Below are 18,882 nucleotides of genomic sequence, written 5' to 3'. Positions count from 1 at the left end.
ATCTTATTCTCGCTCTAGTGGGTTGTTGATGCCTTTGCTGGTCCCCAGGAGGCCATGGACCCATATTTCAATGGATTTCATCTCTGATATGCCGGTCTCTCAAAGAATGACTGTTATTTGGGTGATTTGTGATAGGTTCTCTAAGATGGTTCATCTTGTACCACTCCCTAAGTTGCCATCTTCCTCTGAGTTGGTGCCCCTGTTTTTGCAACAGGTGGTTCGCTTACACGGGATTCCTGAGAACATTGTATCTGACAGAGGAGTTCAGTTTGTGTCTAGATTTTGGAGGACCTTCTGTTCCAAGCTGGGAATTCAGTTGTCCTTCTCCTCTGCTTTTCACCCTCAGACCAATGGGCAGACAGAGAGAACAAACGAGACCTTGGAGTCATATTTGAGATGTTTTATTTCCGCTGATCAGGATGATTGGGTTTCATTTTTGCCCTTGGCCGAATTTGCTTTAAATAATAGAGCTAGTTCTGCCACTTTGATATCACCTTTTTTTTGTAACTTTGGGTTTCATCCTCGATTTTCTTCAGGGCAGGTGGAGCCTTCTGCCTGCCCAGGTGTTGACACTGTGGTGGAGAGAATGCACCAGATCTGGGACCAAGTGGTGGATAAGTTATCTCTCTCCCAGGAAAAGGCCCAGCGGTTTTCCAATCGACATAGGACCATTGGTCCCCAGTTTAAGATTGGTGATATGGTGTGGTTATCATCAAAAAATATTGCTATGAAGGTGGCTTCTCCTAAGTTTAAGCCTAGATTTATTGGACCTTACAAGATTTTGGAGATTATTAATCCGGTCTCTTTTCGTTTGGCTCTTCCTGTCACATTTAAAATCCATAATGTGTTCCATAAGTCCTTGTTGAAGAAGTTTTTTGAACCAGTTGTTCCTGGGGTGGCACCTCCAGACCCTGTATTGGTTGAAGGTAACATGGAATATGAGGTAGAGAAAATACTGGATTCCCATCTGGCTAGACGGAGACTCCAGTATTTGGTTAAGTGGAAGGGTTATGGTCAGGAGGATAATTCCTGGGTCTCTGCCTCTGATATTCATGCCAAAAGATTGGTTCATGCCTTTCATCAGGCTCACCCTGATCGCCCTGGTGGCGTGGTTGAGGGTTCGGTGACCCCTCCTCAAGGGGGAGGTACTGTTGTGAGTTCATTTTCCCCTTCATCACTGAGGTCTGGTGAACCCCCTATTCTGGTAAAGGAAGGTAATGAGCCTGATTATCAGGCACCTGAGCCTAATGAGGATGACTGGCTGAGTGGAGTCACAGACTGGATATAAGGCTGCCGACGCCCTTCTGCCCTGCGGGTGATTTCTCTGTGGACTTCTAGGACACCAGTCTGATTCCTGCTCCTCTAAAGCTAAGTTTTCTGCTTTGCCTGTTAGCATTTGTGTTTTGTTTTTGTTTTCCTTGCTTTTCTGGATTCTGCCATTCCCTGCTGGGGTGAGCTGAATCTCCTTTTGCCGGTTGCTCTGTCTTCAGAATATTCCTGAGTACTGACATAGCTTTTTTGAAGCCTAGCGTCTTCAGGGCCTTTTTCACTGTCAGTCTGTTGGCTCTTATTTTCATAGGGTTTTTCACGGATTGCAGACAGCAGCCTTCCTGTCCTTTCCTATCTAGTTAGCTTGGGCCCCATCTTTGTTCAGTCTATCTTTCTGTCTGTGTTAGTGTTTTCATCTTGCTTCACCGTCATTATATGTTGGGGGCTGCCTTTTGCTTTGGGGTCTGCTCTGGGGCAGTTTAGATTTCCCCTTTCTTTCTTTAGGCCTATTTAATTCTCCGGCTGTGATTGAGGGGTCTAGGGCATCGCAGGAACCCCCCACGGCTACTGTTCGTTGTTGTGGATAGGATCAGGGATCTGCAATCCGATAGCTGCCAACCTCTCTGGTTTTCTGGACTTAGCTAGCATTTCTGTTTTTGCCTCCTACGGTGACTCAATCATAACAGTCAGCTATCAGACCAATGCCTCATTCAGCTGAAATTCCAGTGCCAGTTTTCAAACAGCTACCATCTCTAGAAGTTCTGAGTGATGTTGACGAACACAGTGACAGCAATGATGCAGAATTTGAAAGTCACAAGGATTCAGTTCGTAAGGGATTTGATCAGCACGAGTTAAATGATTTAGCACGTGAATTGGGCTTATCAAAAAAAGCTTCAGAATTACTAGCATCAAGGCTGAATGAGAAACAGTTACTTGAACAAGGAGCGAAGGTATCATACTTTCGTACTAGAGAAAGTACATTTTTGCAGTACTTTCGGTGTGACAGCGGTTTTGTGTTTTGCCATAATATTCCTGGTTTACTACAAGAATTAGGGTTTTCAATGTACAATCCAAATGAATGGCGACTGTTTATTGATAGCTCAAAGCGGAGTCTTAAGTGTGTCCTTCTACACAATGGCAATTTATTTGGTGCAGTCCCTATTGGGCATTCTGTCTCTCTTCGTGAAGAACATGGAGATGTAAAAAGAGTTATTGAGTTATTGAAATATGACACACACAATTGGATCATCTGTGTTGACCTTAAAATGGTTTGCTTCCTTCTTGGTCAGCAACGTGGGTACACAAAGTATCCCTGCTTTCTCTGTATGTGGGATAGCAGAGCTCGAGAAAAGCATTGGGTTGAGTCGAATTGGCCTCCAAGATCTGGTCTTAAACCTGGAGATCCTAACATTCTACATCAGCCACTTGTTGACAGGAAGAATATACTATTCCCACCTCTGCACATAAAACTAGGTCTCATGAAGCAATTTGTAAAAGCATTGCCAACTGACGGCGACTGTTTTAAGTACATCATGTTGGCACTTCCTGGACTGTCCATTGAAAAAATCAAGGCTGGTGTGTTTGATGGTCCACAAATTCGACAGCTCATCAAAGATGAACATTTCACCAGGACTATGTCAGATCTTGAGAAGAATGCTTGGTTATCATTCAAAGACGTCGTCAAGAACTTTCTTGGAAATACACGTGCAAGTAATTACAAAGAAATTGTTCAGGAACTATTGGAGAGTTACAAAGTGCTTGGTTGCAACATGAGTATTAAACTACATTTTCTGCATTGCCATCTTGCCAACTTTCCGGAAAATCTTGGTGCTGTTAGCGATGAGCAAGGTGAACGATTTCACCAAGATTTGAAGGTTATGGAAGACCGTTACCAGGGTAGATGGGATGTACATATGATGGCTGACTATTGCTGGAGCATCAAACGTGATTGTCCTCAAGTTAAACACTCCAGAAAAAGCTATAAATGTACATTTTTACCTTAAATACTTGCATATATATACTGTATATATATATCCTTTGTAAAAAACATGATAGTGTTAAAAAACATATTTGTCATGCCTATTTCTTATATATTTCATTTTTTGTTCATATTTGTACTATTTAAAAAAAAAAAACTTTTTAGGTACAGTAGTTTACATATTTTTGAGAAGACAAAAATCCTATAGTTCAAAAACTTGACGTGATAGAGAAAAACTGAGATCATTTCTGGATTCAGCATCCAAATTTAATTAAGAACAGTTGTCTGACCTAACTCCTAAAAAATTGCGTTCCCCAGTGTAATGCTTCCAGCGCATTTTCTCAGCCAATGATGGAGGACTCACACTGAGGGCAACGCGATGACATGGGCAGCGGCCACCACCATCTTAGAGAAGGGAATTGAAGTGATTGGCTGAATTGTGTGGCGTCAAAGTGGGTATAAAAGGCTGTGCCCGCCGACTGCCATCTTACTTCTGCCGATCTTAGCATAGGGAGAGGTTTATGCTGCTGATTCTGAATAAGGGAGAGCGTTAGGCAGGGACGAAGAAAAAAAAAACTGCTTCTGCTGATAGCGCTATTCACTGTACAGTTAGTGTGCAGTGAAAGGGGAGGATTTTTGCTTTTGTGCAGCAGTGCTGGTGGTGATTAGGCTGCCTTTTAAGGCTATCTGCATTGCTGTGTGCACACTGCTGTTCAAACTGCTTTTTTCAAAGCACTCCAACTTTTATTATTTTGTCCTGGTGAGTTACTGAGCGTTCATTTTTTCACACACCTTATAGCGGTGTACGCTCCTCATACACTACCGTGTACCGGCGGCTGGTATGAAGGACAAATAGAAGCTATCTGGGTGTGACTCTGGAAGAAAAAGCCAAGGAGTTTGTCCGTTTTTCCAGATCTACAACTTAGAGTGCTGTCCACTTTTCAAACAGTTTCGTATATCTGCTGTTTAAACACGGTCAAAACTAGACAGAGACAAGCGTGTCACTCCGTATACAAATAGACGGAGATTGACAATTTTCCATACAGACATCATATAGCGGTGTACGCTCCTCACACACTACCATGTACCAGCTGGTATCACAGACAAATAGAAACTGTGCGTGACTCAGGAAAAAAAAAGCCAAGGAGTTTTTCCGTTTTTCCAGACCTACACCTTAGTGAGTGCTGTCCACTTTTCAAACAGTTTCGTATATCTCCTGTTTGATCACTGTCAAAACTAGACAGAGACAGTGTGTGTCAGTCCCTATACAAATAGACGGAGATTGACAATTTTCCCTACAGACACCGTATAGCGGTGTACGCTCCTCACACACTACCGTGTACCGCCTTGTATCACGGACAAATAGAAGCTATCTGTGTGTGACTCTGGAAAAAAAAGCTGAGCAGTTTTTCCGTTTTTCCAGACCTACACCTTAGAGTGAGTGCTGTCCGCTTTTCAAACAGTTTCATATATCTGCTGCTTGATCACAGTCAAAACTAGACAGAGACAGCGTGTGTCAGTCCCTATACAAATAGACGGAGATTGACAATTTTCAATACACACACACCGTATAGAGCTGTCTGATTCTCAAACAGTATTGTATATCTGCCATTCACATTACAGTCACATCTATACAGAGTCAGTGTGTGTGTGTGACACTCCGTAAATACATATACGGAGATTGTTAGTTACACAAAAAACGTATACAGCTGTACACTACTGATACAGTTCCGTATATCTGCTTGTTGGATTACGGTCCAATACATACTGTGAGAGCGTCTGTGACTAACAAAATATATACGTAGAATTATTTTTTTTTAATACACCTTACACAGCTGGACGCTCCTCATACAGTACCATCTCTCTGATGGTATTTTTTGTACATTTTCCCAAACATGAGAAAGTATGGTGGAAGAGTCCACGGACGTGGACAGGGGGGCGTGGCTGGTACTGATGGTGGTGGTGCATCGGCTGGTTCTGGCAAAAGCACAATAGCAGCTGAGACAGGAGTTGTTGAGCCTGCGTCATCCTCTGGCCCAAGAAGGCCTGTAAGGTTGCCTTTTCTTGGAGTAGGAAAACCGCTTTAAAAGCTTGAGCATCAGGAACAGGTTTTGGCGTATATTGCCGAAACAGCCACCAGCTCTATTGCCTCCTCTTCTGATCGTTCGAAACCTGCAAGCATGGAGTCATCAGTGCAGGGTTCTGGTCAGGAAAAACACCTTTCCTTGTGTCCTTCACCTCCACCAAAAGTTAAGGATGCGGCAGCCCACACTTCAGATTACTCTATGGAGATCTTTTCTCATACCATGCCTGGGTTATCCAGTCAAATCCAGAATTCCCCAGTCCAAGATGAATCTGACATGGAGTGCACTGATGCACAGCCACTGCTAGATAATTCTGCTGGTACATCGACTCAGAGCACTACATTGCCCTCGCAGTCTATTGAGCCAGAATCTGACCCTGGTGAAACTCAGGTGCCCCTTCCCGCATACTATACCACCTTACACGGTGATACAGAGGAAGGTAAAGAGGAAGGTGCAGATGACTTTGAAGAGGAGGTGATTGATGACCCAGTTCTTGACCCGGATTGGCATCCATTGGGGGAGGAAGGTGACGCTGGCAATAGTTCAGATAAGGAGAAGGATCCGCAGCAGGCATTGACATCGCAGCAGCGGTTATCTGGCAGGCCTGTAGCTGTCCAAAAACGAGGACCAAAAACTAAGAGTTGCAGGACAGCTTGGCCAGATGGTCAACTTAGCAAAGCGTGCAAGGCCAGAAAATATATACCATAGTAGGAAGAGTGCACTGTGGCACTTCTTTGTCCAAAATCCTACTGATGAGGCAAAGGTTACCTGTAAGGCTAAGTGCACACGTTGCAGAAAATTTCTGCTCAAAAACATGAATCCCTTCCCAGAAACCGCACCTATTTTTCCGCGGCTTTTTTTGCGCGGTTTTGATGCGTTTTTTATGCGTTTTTTTCCGCAGCGGTTTATAAATGCATGGAAGAAGTCAAAACCGCGGAAAAATCCGCAAAATTAATGTGCATGCTGCTTTTTTTACCGCGATGCGTTTTTTTCGTGGTAAAAACGCATCAATGTGCACAAAAAGTGCAAAATGCATCGAAATGACTGTCCAGCTTATTTTTAGCGGTTTTATAGTGAAAACCGTGGTAAAAACCACTAAAAAAATGCTGTGTGTGAACAGCTTAAGAAGTGCGGAAGGACCTTTAGCCGTGGTAAACAACTCAGAAATTTGAATACCAGTTGCATGCTTAGACATTTAATCAACATGTACTTGCAAGCGTGGATGGACTACAAAACCTCAGGTAGCACGTGTGCACCTGCTCCGACTGAAGGTAGCCAGCAATGCTCCATCGCTTCCCCCCCTGTAAGACCACCGCCACCGTTAAGCACACCACCAGCACTAAATGTGGAGGTGTGGTTGCAAGGTCAAAGCACTCAGGGAATCACAATGGTTTTGCAACACAACACTGAATCTAGGCCATCACCACCAATACCATCACCAACCCCCTCTCACTCTGTCCGGTCCACCGCTACGTCCCCCATATGCAGCTCTCCAGTCCAGCTCACCCTACCAGACACTCTGAGTAGGACAAGAAAGTACACATCCTCTCATCCGCATACACTTTGTTTGAATACCTACATTGAAAAACTAATCTCATTAGAGATGATGCCCTACCGTTTGGTTGAAAGCAAAGCTTTCTGTGACCTCATGGCCTTCGCTGTCCCACGCAATGACCTACCCAGTCGGCACTTCTTTTCTCGAAAAGCCATCCCTGCCCTCCACCGGCATGTGAAAGACCGCATTGTCCATGCACTAAAACAGTCAGAGAGTGGAAAAGTGCACCTCATAACCGATGCATAGACCAGTAGGCATGGCCAGGGCTGTTATGTGTCCATCACTGCGCACTGGGTTAATGTGATGGATGCAGGCTCCACTGGTTACAGCAGCAGTGGAACAGTGCTGCCTAGCCCACATATAGGAAACAGTTGACTGTAGGCTTTCGATCCTCCTCTATCAGCAAAAACTCATCCACAGAGCACAGTTGCATGAGCACTCGATCCGCAGCTGGCAGTGTTGCACACGAGGTGTCCCACTATGGAACAGCTAGTAGTAAGCATCAGCAGGTTGTGTTAAAGATGATGTCTTTGGGCAACAGACACACCGCGGAGGTACTGGCCGAATACTTGCAGCGACAGAGTCATGGCTGGGCAGTCTACATCTTGAGGCAGGCAAGGTAGTCAGTGATAACGGCCGTAATTTTGTGGCAGCCATAGCCCGTGCAAAACTCACACACATACCTTGCCTGGCTCACACTTTGAACCTGGTGGTGCAGTGCTTCCTTAATAATTATCCTGAGTTAACATCGCTGCTCCATAAGGTGCAAAGACTGTGCTCGCATATCCGTTGCTCGGCCGTACACTCCAGTCGTATGCAGAAGCTGCAGCGATTGCTCCACCTTCCCAAGCACCGACTAATCATAGACGTTGCAACAAGGTGGAACTCCACCCAGCACATGGTTGAGAGGCTGTGCGAACAGAGGCAGGCTGTAATGCATTTGTGGGAGGATACATGGGCAGGCAGTTTGAGGGAAGACATGGAATTGTCGGGTGTGCAGTGGTCAAAGCTGAAAGACCTCTGTAAAGTCCTTCAGTGTTTTGAGGAATGCACACAGTTGGTAAGCGCAGATGACGCCATCATAAACATGTGCATCCCACTTATGTGTCTGCTGCAAAGTTTGACGCACATTAAGGATCAGGTGTCTGCAGCGGAGGAGGAGGAGGAGGGAAGCCTTGATGACAGTCAGCCATTGTCTGGTCAGTGAACTGTCCTGGACGAGGTGGAGGAAGAAGAGGAAGAGAAGGAGGATGAGGGGATGATTATTTTGGGCAGAAGGATGCTTCTCAGGGGGCAAGAGAAAATGTTGGCGTTCCAAGGTCAGGTACAGTGTTTGTGCGTGACTGTAGGGATGTGGATTTCCCAGAAAGTGCTCCTCCACCCACCACTGGCAGTGCATCATTGACACTTGGAACATTGGCCCACATGTGCGATTATGCCTTGCGGATCCTAAAAAGGGACCCCCGCATTGCCAAAATGATGAGAGATGACTACTGGCTGGCCAGCATCCTCAATCCACGCTACAAAGGGAAATTGCACCACATCATGCCACAGGAGAACCTAGAGATAATATTGGCTAACAAACAAGCAACTCTGGTAAACAGATTGTTTGAGGCTTTCCCAGCACACAGCAGCGGTGCTGTTTCTCCCACGAGCCGTAGTGGGCACAATTGAAGAGGTGTTCGTGGTGCACACAGCCGATGTGGCGTTGGAGACAGGGGTTTAATGACCATGTTGTGGAATGATTTCTCAAGTACCGCTCACACGATTGCTAATACTGCATCGATTAAAAGTGACAGGAGACAGCAGTTGTCAACTATGGTTACAAACTACTTCTCCTCCCATATTGATGTTCTCCCTCAAAAGTCATTCCCCTTTGACTATTGGGCGGGCCTCTAAACTGGACGCCTGGCCTGATTTGGCACAATATGCCTTACAGGAGCTCGCTTGCCCTGCTGCTAGTGTGTTATCTGAAAGAGTCTTCAGTGCTGCTGGATCAATCCTGACAGAAAAAAGGACCAGTCTGTCTACCCAAAATGTTGATGATCTAACCTTCATTAAAATGAACCATGCACGGGTTGCAAAGGATTTTGTCCCACCTTCCCCTGATGACACATAGGTTCCCAGAAAACTGCCTCGCTTTTGTCCTCCTCTTCCTCGGACTTGCCCAATCCCGCCCTTTGCAGCAGCTGAATGTCTAGCCAACACATCAACATATGCCATTTTTTAAACCTCCCTAAGTGGGCTGCCCCCCCAATGGCTGGGGTCAACACCTGGCGCACCCGGGCAAGTGCCGTTGCTCTGAACAGGTGGATGGGCCCACAGATGGCCGACGGCACTGGCACAGGGCCCCTCATAGTACAATACAGTGTCTCTGACGGTGGGGGGGCCCACTCGCCATCAGACACACCAGCGTACTATGAGGGGCTCTGTGCCAGTACCGTCGACCATGAGTGTGCCCCCCTGCTTGGTCATGGCCACAGCACTTGCAAGTTGCAATACTTACCTCTCCCTGCTCCACCGCTGTGTAGTCTGGGCAGTTAAATCCTTCACAGGGACGGCCACTAGAAATTTGATGTATTGATCGATGTTGGTTAAGATGTAGCTATGCCCTGTCCTACTGGCCTCTTTCTTCAGATGGTCAATGGCTACCATTTGTAATGGATGTCAACTTACAAGCGGATGCAGTGGTGCTGTATGATCACCTTTCACAGTTGTGATAGTCACAGACGTGTGACATTCCTACCACCATTTTTCAATGTCTCCTCTTATGCCAATTCAATAGAATCGCCTACGGTCTGTGGCTTCTGTATTTTGCACTCTAAAATGACCAGACACATCATGATAGGCAGTGAGGACCATGTCTACATCTCTCCCTGTGATCACAGTTTGATGGAGACGAGTAACGGTGATGTGATCCATGCTACTGCAATAAAGCAATCCTTTCTTCACAAAGAACCGTTTTCGCTGTCTCCACAGACACAGTAATTGAGGGTCTGCATCGCCTCTGCAACATCAAATTCCCAAATTTCTGCTAACACTCGACTTTCCGTCTGTACTTGTATCCATGTAGTTTCCAGTAGAGGAGAGTCTGGACTGGCTTAATGAGATTGAAATATATACAAAGATTTAAAAGTACCACAACACTGTATACTGTTGTACGCTTCGACTACTGTTCCCTTTTTCTACTTGTTAAATTCTGGTGTAATACATACTGAGCCTTTAAGTGTCTGTGTCTGAATCCGGAAGTATAGACGGAAATTTACAATTACCCCTAGACTATATACACCTGGAATGTGCTGATGCAGTACCTTTGTTCCAAATTTTGTATTACGGTATCATCCATAGTGAGTAAGCGTGTGTGGTTTACGCCTTCTATATATATATATATATATATATATATATATATATATATGGTGAACTGGAGATACCAATTTTTACCCTATACTCGATAGAGCTTGTATCTTGTTATACAGTACCTTTGTTCGACATTTAGTATTACAGTCAAATCCATACTGAGTAAGCATCTGAGACTGACTACGGGACTATGTATACAGAGATTTCAATTGTACCCTATAATATATATACACTTGCTATCTTGTTATCCAGTACCTTTTTTACAACATTTTTTTTTATGGTCAAGCCCAGATTGAGCATCTGAGGGTGACTCTGGAAATATATACTGAGATTTCAAATTTGGCCAACACTGTATACAGCTGTACGCTTGAGTTACATTACCCATTTACAGCTTTTCATAATCTTGTGTAATCCATACTGGGCCTGAGAGCGTTTGTGCCTGCCTCCTGAAATGTATACGGAGATTCAGAATGTTTACACTATACTATATATACCTTGAATCTGGTGATACTGTACCCTTTTTCACCTTTTTATTTTATTGGGTAATCCATACTGAGCCTGTGAGCGTCTATGTATGACTCATGAAATATATACAGAGATTTACTGTTATCCCTAGACTGTATAGAGCTGTATGCTTCTGATACAGTGCCATATATCTGCTGGGATTTTGGGTCAATTTTCTAAAACATGAGGAAGTATGGTGGAAGAGGATGTGGACATGGACACGGGGGGCCACCTGGTACTGATGGTGGTGGTGGTGCATCTGCTGGTAGTGTCAAAAAGACAATAGCAGCTAAGGCAGGAGGTGATGAGCCTGCATCATGGTGTAGCTCTGGAAGGCCTGTAAGGCTCTGTTTTCTGGGAGTAGGTAGACTGCTTTTAAAGCCGGAGCATCAGGAACTGTTTTTGGCTTACATTGCTGAAACAGCCTCCAGCTCTATCGCCTCCTCTTCTGAAGTTTAAAAAAATGCAAGCACTGAGTCGTAAGTGCAGGCTTCTGGTCAGAAGCAACCACTTTCCTTGTGTCCTTCACCTACACCAAAAGTGAAGGATGCAGCAGCACACATTTCAGATTACTCCATGGAGCTCTTTTCACATACCATGCCTGGGTTAATTAAAAATGGGGCCCATCATATACTGGCGCATTCAAAATGGGGGCCATCTGACACTGGAGCATCATCCATGAGGCCCATCATATACTGGAGCATTCCAAATGGAGGATATCAGACACTGGAGCAGCATTTACGGGGCCCTTTATACACTGAAGCATTACAAATGGAGCCCATTATACATTGAGCATTATTAGGGCCCATCATACACTGGAGCATCATCCATGAGGCCCATCATATACTGGAGAATTCCAAATGGGGCAGATTAGACACTGGAGCAGCATCTATGGGGCACATGATACACTGGAGCATTAGAAATGGGGCCCATTATATATGGAGCATTTTTAGGGCCCATCAGACACTGGAGCATCATCCATGAGGCCCATCATATACTGGAGCATTCCAAATGGGGGACATCAGACACTGGAGCAGCATTTACAGGCCCATTATACACTGGAGAATTAGAAGAAGAAGAATTAGAAGAATTATACTGTAGCATTATGTGGAGCTCATCATATACTGTATGGAACATTATATGTGGCCAATTATTCTGTATGGAGAAATATATGGGGCTCATTATTCTGTATGGCGCACAATGTGGTGACCATAATACTGTATGGAGTAATATACTGTCCTTTTTTTGAGCTATTGTACAATTTAAAATAGATCAGTTATGTCATGTAAGCAGTGAAGTATTTGTCATTGTACTATACCTATATTTCTGTGCCGTATCGGAGCATCATGAGTTGTGGTATGTGTTAAAGGTGCGCACTGACACTCTTTGGCCCAGGGCACATGAAAACCTGGAGCCAGCCCTACCCCCCCACAACTTTAGCCTAATAACCCCCTGTTTTCAATGCGTAACTATTATTATGAAGTAAATTAAGGTTGACAAGCTTCAGTAATAAGAATTGTTGTTTTTGGCATTGAAATGGGCACTGTAGGTGTGTTTACTGTCCTCCACTCCCTGCCGACTTTGCTACCCAATGACTAGCATTGGGTTTCGTGTTAGTCGGCCTCCGACTTTTCCCTATAGTTGGCCGATTTCATTCGACCCGACTTTTGAGAAAGTCGGGTTTCATGAAACCTGACTCGACCCGAAAAAAGGAAAAGTCGCTCATCTCTAGTAAGATATATACATGTATGCGTGTGGCTATATATGTATGTAGCTTTGTCGCCATAAAAGGAGGGAGGCCCAGACACATTTCTTGCACAGTGGCCCCAAGCTGACAGTGTCACCCCTGTATGGAGCATTATATGAGGCCCATTATTCTATATGAAGAAATATATGGGACTCATTATACTGAATGGCGGACTATGTGGTGCTCATAATACTGTATGGAGGACTATATGGTTCCTATAATACTGTATGGAAGACTATGTGGTGCCCATAATACTGCATGGAGGACTATTTGGTGCCCATAATACTGTATGGAGAACTATACTGTCCGGTCTAAAATGAAAACTTTTGAATCCCCTCAGGGCACGCACTGTGTACTGTGAGGATTCACCGTTTTATGAGCTAGTGTAGAATTTACAATAGATATCACTCATGTAATGTAGAAGTAAGTGAAATCTTTGGCATTGTACTATACTTCGCTGCCATATCTGTGCATCCTGAACCATATTATGTGTTAAAGGGACCCACTGAGACTTTTGCCCAGGACCCATGAAAATCTGGAGCCGGACCTGCCAAAGGGCACAGTCTGGTATCAATGGGGCACAGCCATAGACCTAAGAGGCAAAGCCATGGGCCTAGGGGGCACATCCAGGGCCAAGAGACCTAGGGGTCTTATGTCCCTTGGTCCTGGCTGTGCCCTCTTTGTCCCTTGGCCTGGCCCCAGCATCATGCTGCGTCTACAGTGACAGAAGTTAAAAAATCTCCCTTGCCTGCTTGCACTCTGGCACACTAATGTTAAAATGGCCCACGACCTAGTGTGTGCGCTCACAGTTGATATTGTAACAAAGTGGCATGGGGTGGTAGTTGTGGGCGAGTCTACTAAGTCACAGTCAGTGAGTACTCCGGCACCTTGAACATGGAAAAAATAAACAGATAAAGTCCCGGTTCTGCGGCACCGTCAGTTACCTTTGTCACACTGGTATTGTGTTCTCCGGATGAATCACAAGCTACGACTTTGTTCCAACATTTGAAACTTTTAATGAACATGAGGTAACATGAGGTAAAAAAAGTAATGCTTCCTGCACTTTCCCTGCGTCTTCAACGAGTTATATAACATCAACAGCTCCCATTCGGATTTTAGGAACTAACAGTCCATCTGCAGTTGATCCCACAGAAACAGTGCAAATCCAGAATGCCCGAAAGTCTTTAGCAGCATCCATCCCCTGGACCAGGGGCACACTCTGTTCCCGGCCGTGAAGAGCGTCTTGCACTGGGCAAGCCTGCCAGGGCAGTACTGCTTAAGCAGGAAGGCCTTCTGCTAAGTTTCTGGGGCTCTGCACCGTCCCCCTTTTAGCTCCTCCCCGCTGTTAACGCCTAAGCTAAGTGATACATGTAATATTAAGTAAATGGCACACCATAATACAGTACATTATACACTACAGGAAAACTAGTTAAACCGCACATTATATTTACAGTAAAAAATAGGGTGCCGCACGTGTTACATGTACACTGTGTCTACTGGAGGGAGAAGGCATTCGAGGGTCCCCGCCACCTCCTTACAATGTCACTGTCATGCCCTGCCTGCAACAGGTGCGGCGCACACAAGTCAGTTGCCCGCCATTGCTAGGACGCCGGCCTATTGCGACGGCACAATACATTTCAAATGAATGCGCGTCCTGAATTCTCTGATGTCCCGGTGGGCCAATCCCACCGTGGATGTCACACGGACATAAATAACGGATACACCGATAACACAAGAATGACAATATAAATTAAAAAAAAAGGGTCTATCAATTATCAATTATCTTTACATGTTTAATTAAACACTTGTATTCCCCATAGATAACAATATTGAAGCATCATGTCTTAGAACTCTGCATGATTCCTCTATTATTCCTTGGGGAAATATATGATTCAATTGACAAATGTGTGTTAACGTGATGTTCTCCTGCACTGTCTGATTAGTACTGACTGTGTAGTGTCTTGGTATTTAGGGATATGCCTCAATAAAATGCCCAGAATCCATGAATAAGGGGAATAAAAGTATGAACTGAAACAGACATGTCATGAGAGCTAACTGCTCCTTTTTAATGGAGTTTAGTTTTTGCTTTTAGGCCTGTTGCGAGCCAATATGTTGGAATATTGATAAATAATAATAACCAATCCTCTAATGCTTGGATTTCTGAATCAACCCTTGACAGTGGGTGTCCAACATATTGCTAAATAAAAAAAAAAGATTCTTTAGCCAATTGTTCTGTGTGCTGGCTTTTGACCCCCACTAAAATGTTCAAGTCTTAACATTTCTTCATCTCTGCATGCTCATGCTTTTTTTTGAGTCTGATGTTATAACATACCGCACTCGACATAGTGCCTTTAGTAAATGCCAACAAGGATAGTTTTGCACAGGAAACTCAAATATTATGAATATTTTAATGGTTTAAGACATGTTTTGCACTGTCATCTTATCCATAAAATATACAGCGTTTGCATTCTCTTTTGCCTGGCTGACTATTTGGTTATAAATTGCTTTCGACTGGCATATTTCTTCTGAACCAAAATTCATCTATGTGCTGCCTAGAAAGGCTGCATGATTGGCTGACATCAGGCACTACCTCTGCATGAGGCACTTTCTGATTATGTTTTTAATAGCTGGCAATGAAATACAATTATGCAAGCGTGAGGCTGATAGTTGCTTTCATAGCGTATGCTGTTGTAAGAGCTACCAATTAAAGCTGTACTCTTATTGGTTTTAGCGATGGAAAAGCTTTTTGGAAAAATGAGAAATGGTAACCCATTCTATGCCAATAAGCAAACTCTTCAGCAGCAAAGCTAATGGATATAATGAAGTTTCATGAAAAGGAACGTACTTATAACAGTTGGTATAGTGCCACCTCATGTATATATTCTCTCCAACTTAATTCCTTGCGAAAATCTGTCAGGGATTTCTTATAACAATTCTGTTCTTTTTCCAAAAGCTAATGACCAGGACATGCAGGATGAATCCTGACATTCATGGTTTCTGCAGGAAAAAGGATTGCCTAAGAGGTGGTGTTTTTATTTCCCCCGTGAATGTGGCCACTTACAAGGGAATTATCTGTTATCTGTCAAGGTGACGTAATTGTGGAGCAGTGCATATTTTTTGGCTTGATACTTTACCATTTAAAACTGTGCCGCATAAATAAATTTATTTGGAAAATATAGGAAACAATGGTAATAACTATTTTGACAGCTGTCGCATAGTGACAAGGGACTGTTTGCACCTACCCGATCCCTCCAACTAGGGGCGCCCAAGTCTATCCCTGTCCCCCAAATTACCGCAGACGGTGGTGATGCCGTATCTTGTACCTAGTTCCTAACTTTACCCTTATCTGATCCCTCTCCCACCCAGGTGAGGGGATGTAGTATTTAAGAAAAAAATAAACAGACAGTAAGGTGTTAACAGACAGGGACAAAAGAAAACCACAATCATACAAACAAGCTCATCAAATAGCAGAATGGGAATTAGAGGAGGTATAGGAAGGGGAAACCAAATGTGAGAGGATGAGGATAAAAACACAAACCAACTCCACGCAGTAATCTTCAGAAAAACTCTCCAACCGCCAACACCAAACACTGAACTTTCTCATAGAACAGATGAGAAAATTCAGGATGGAGAGCTCCAGGAGATCAACTGAACTGAGTACTAGGGATGAGCGAGCACTAAAATGCTTGGATGCTCATTACTTGAACAAAGCAATTCCCAGTGCTTGGATGCTCATTTCAAGTAACAAGTATAATGGGAGTCAATAGGAAAACCAAGCATTTTTTTGACAGACCCTACAAAGAGGTCTCTGTGGCAGTGAAAATGTTGAAATGGATGGAAAGCTTGCTGAATGGAAGGAGAACAGCACGGGGAAGACTCCTGGAAGCATCTCTGATTGCCAGATTGCTGCTGATAACAATAGTGTCACAATTTTACTCTTTTATACTTTTTATTAATTTTTTTATTACAAATTGGAAATTTCAGTGTAATTTATGAAGGAAGCAAGAACTGGCAAAAATTAGATGGGTGATCTGGTTAAAGAGGTCTGGAATGAGAGGGAGAGGATAACGATCCCAATCCATGATCCGATTTAGTTCATGGAATTTTAGGCAGGGGCGTAACCCCATTTTTCTCATGCTGCAGTGAGACATAAGGAAGGTCTGATATGACCCATAGAGACACTCTGAGATATAGTCCCTCATGCCCTGCCTCTCTAGATCTAAAATATTATGCAACCTGTTCTTAGACAAAATGACCCCAGAAATTAAATTGATGGTGCAATCATAAGGATAAGGAGGAAGTTCCTGACACCCTGTTCCCAGAAAACATACTCAAAATCAGACAGGTATTCTGGCAGGGACCGGGTATCAACCTTGGCTAAACAGGTACCCAAGCAGTGCCTTTAACAGTACGCGATCCACCATACTGATCCACCATCCTGAGTCTGCCAGTCCACCACGAGATGGACATTGCACTTTCCACTTTATGATTATGTCGATATTGCGGGACTCATTGGCTCTTCTGCTTCCTTGTGTTCCTTTTGCAATAATGAAGTCAGGCCTGTAGGTTGTGCATCATTATCCACTGCTTCCCTTTGCCTGAGATTTGCACTTCTTTTCTAATAAAGTTGTCATGGTTTTATTTGCAAATGGATTCCCTGGTCGTCTTTTGGTATTCGTACCCCCCTCTTTTTCTCACTTGGTTGGGCGACTAGTCCACAGCTCCATCTTCTACCTATACCAGCATTTATTCACCTACATCTTTACTACACAGACATAAATTGATATTTCTAATATGCTGCAACCATTCATGAGTTCTTTCTATTAATGGTTTTTGGCGAATAGTGTGTCTAAAAAACAAGCATACTCTGCAGCGTTTTTTGGCGAGTAGTGTGTCTGAAAAATAAGTGTACTCTGCAGCGGTTTTTTGCAAGTAGTGTGTGTAAAACACAAGTGTACTCTGTAGCATTTTTTGTTTGTAGTGTGTGTAAAACATTAGTGCCATCAGCAGCATTTTTTTATGAGTAGTGTACGTAAAAAATTAGTGTACTCTGCAGCAGTTTTTTGCTAGTATTGTGTTAAAATATCAGTGTACTCTGCAGCTTTTTTTGGAGTAGTGTATGTAAAAAAATAGTGTACTCTACTGCAGTTTTTGGCGAGTAGTGTGTCTAAAAAATCAGTGTACTCTGCAGCGTGTTTTTGCAAGTAGTGTGTGTAAAAAATAAGTGTACACTGTAGCATTTTTTGCCAGTAGTGTGACTAAAAAAATTCTACTCTGCAGCCATCTCTTTCCCATTTGTGGGCTGACAGAATAATTTTATTCTATTGCTGTGTCTATATGAGAAGTGTTTAAAAAATGTTACTCTACTCTGCAATCGTTGTTTTGAGAGTAGTGTGTCTTAAAAATGTTTACCGCTGTACTTGCATGAGTTGTAGCTGTCCCTAAAAAAATATCTTTGCATTTAAGCCTCTTCAACCCTGCCTCTGGGAGTACTGTGCCAAAAAGTCTCTGTGAGTACTGTGCCAAAAAGACTATGCATGTACTGTGCCAAAAAAATCAATGTGTACTCTATAGCTGTGTCTATGTGAGTAGTGTGCCTAAAAAATAGTTATGCTCTGCACCCATGTCTGTGGGAGTACTGTGCGTAAAAACAAATTTTTATTTTTTCTGCAACTGTGTCTGAGGGAAACTGTGCCAGTAAAACCTGTGTGTACTCTGCACTCGTCTCTGTGTGAGCACTCGGAATGAAACCTCTGTAGGGGTACTCTGCAAAACAGTTGGTATGGGGGTACTCTGCAAAACAGCCGGTGTGGGTGTACTCAGCAAAGCAGCCTCTATTTTTTAAAAATTTGGGTAGGCCACAAAACTTTGTGAATGGAAAATAGAATGAACAAACAAACTCCCGTGCACTCTGACAATGACTGGGTGTGGCTGGGATACCTATATTCAGCTATAGGTACAGACAAGTCCTGTGGGATCCACACCTTGTTCATTTTAATGAACATGTGTTTGCCCACTGTTGATAGGCAAATGCGCTTGTCTGTGATCACACCTCCTGACATGCTAAGCACATGGTACAACAGTACACTTTCCACAGAGCAGTCCAGCACCTACAAGGCAAAAAGAGCAAGCTCAGGCCATGTGTTCAATTTAGAGACCCAGAAGTTAAATCAGCCAGACCCATCAATCAATATGTTGAGACATACTCTGCCACCATGTTGTTGAAACTATCATGCTGATGGATTTGATCCCTTGAGCTTGTGTCTTGTGGTAGGCTTCTCTTTCTGCCAAGCCACAGGAGACACAACTTTTTGCTCAGTGTTTGGGTTTTGTTTTCTGGCTGCAGTCTGTCAAGTGTTTTCTTTTATCCATCTATCATCTTTTGGAG

Source organism: Dendrobates tinctorius, unplaced genomic scaffold (genome assembly GCF_039654945.1).
Source record: "Dendrobates tinctorius isolate UK_male_01 unplaced genomic scaffold, ASM3965494v1 ptg000139l, whole genome shotgun sequence".
NCBI lineage: Eukaryota > Metazoa > Chordata > Amphibia > Anura > Dendrobatidae > Dendrobates > Dendrobates tinctorius.
The sequence above is the reverse complement of the archived record's forward strand: the minus strand, read 5'-3'. Positions refer to the sequence as shown.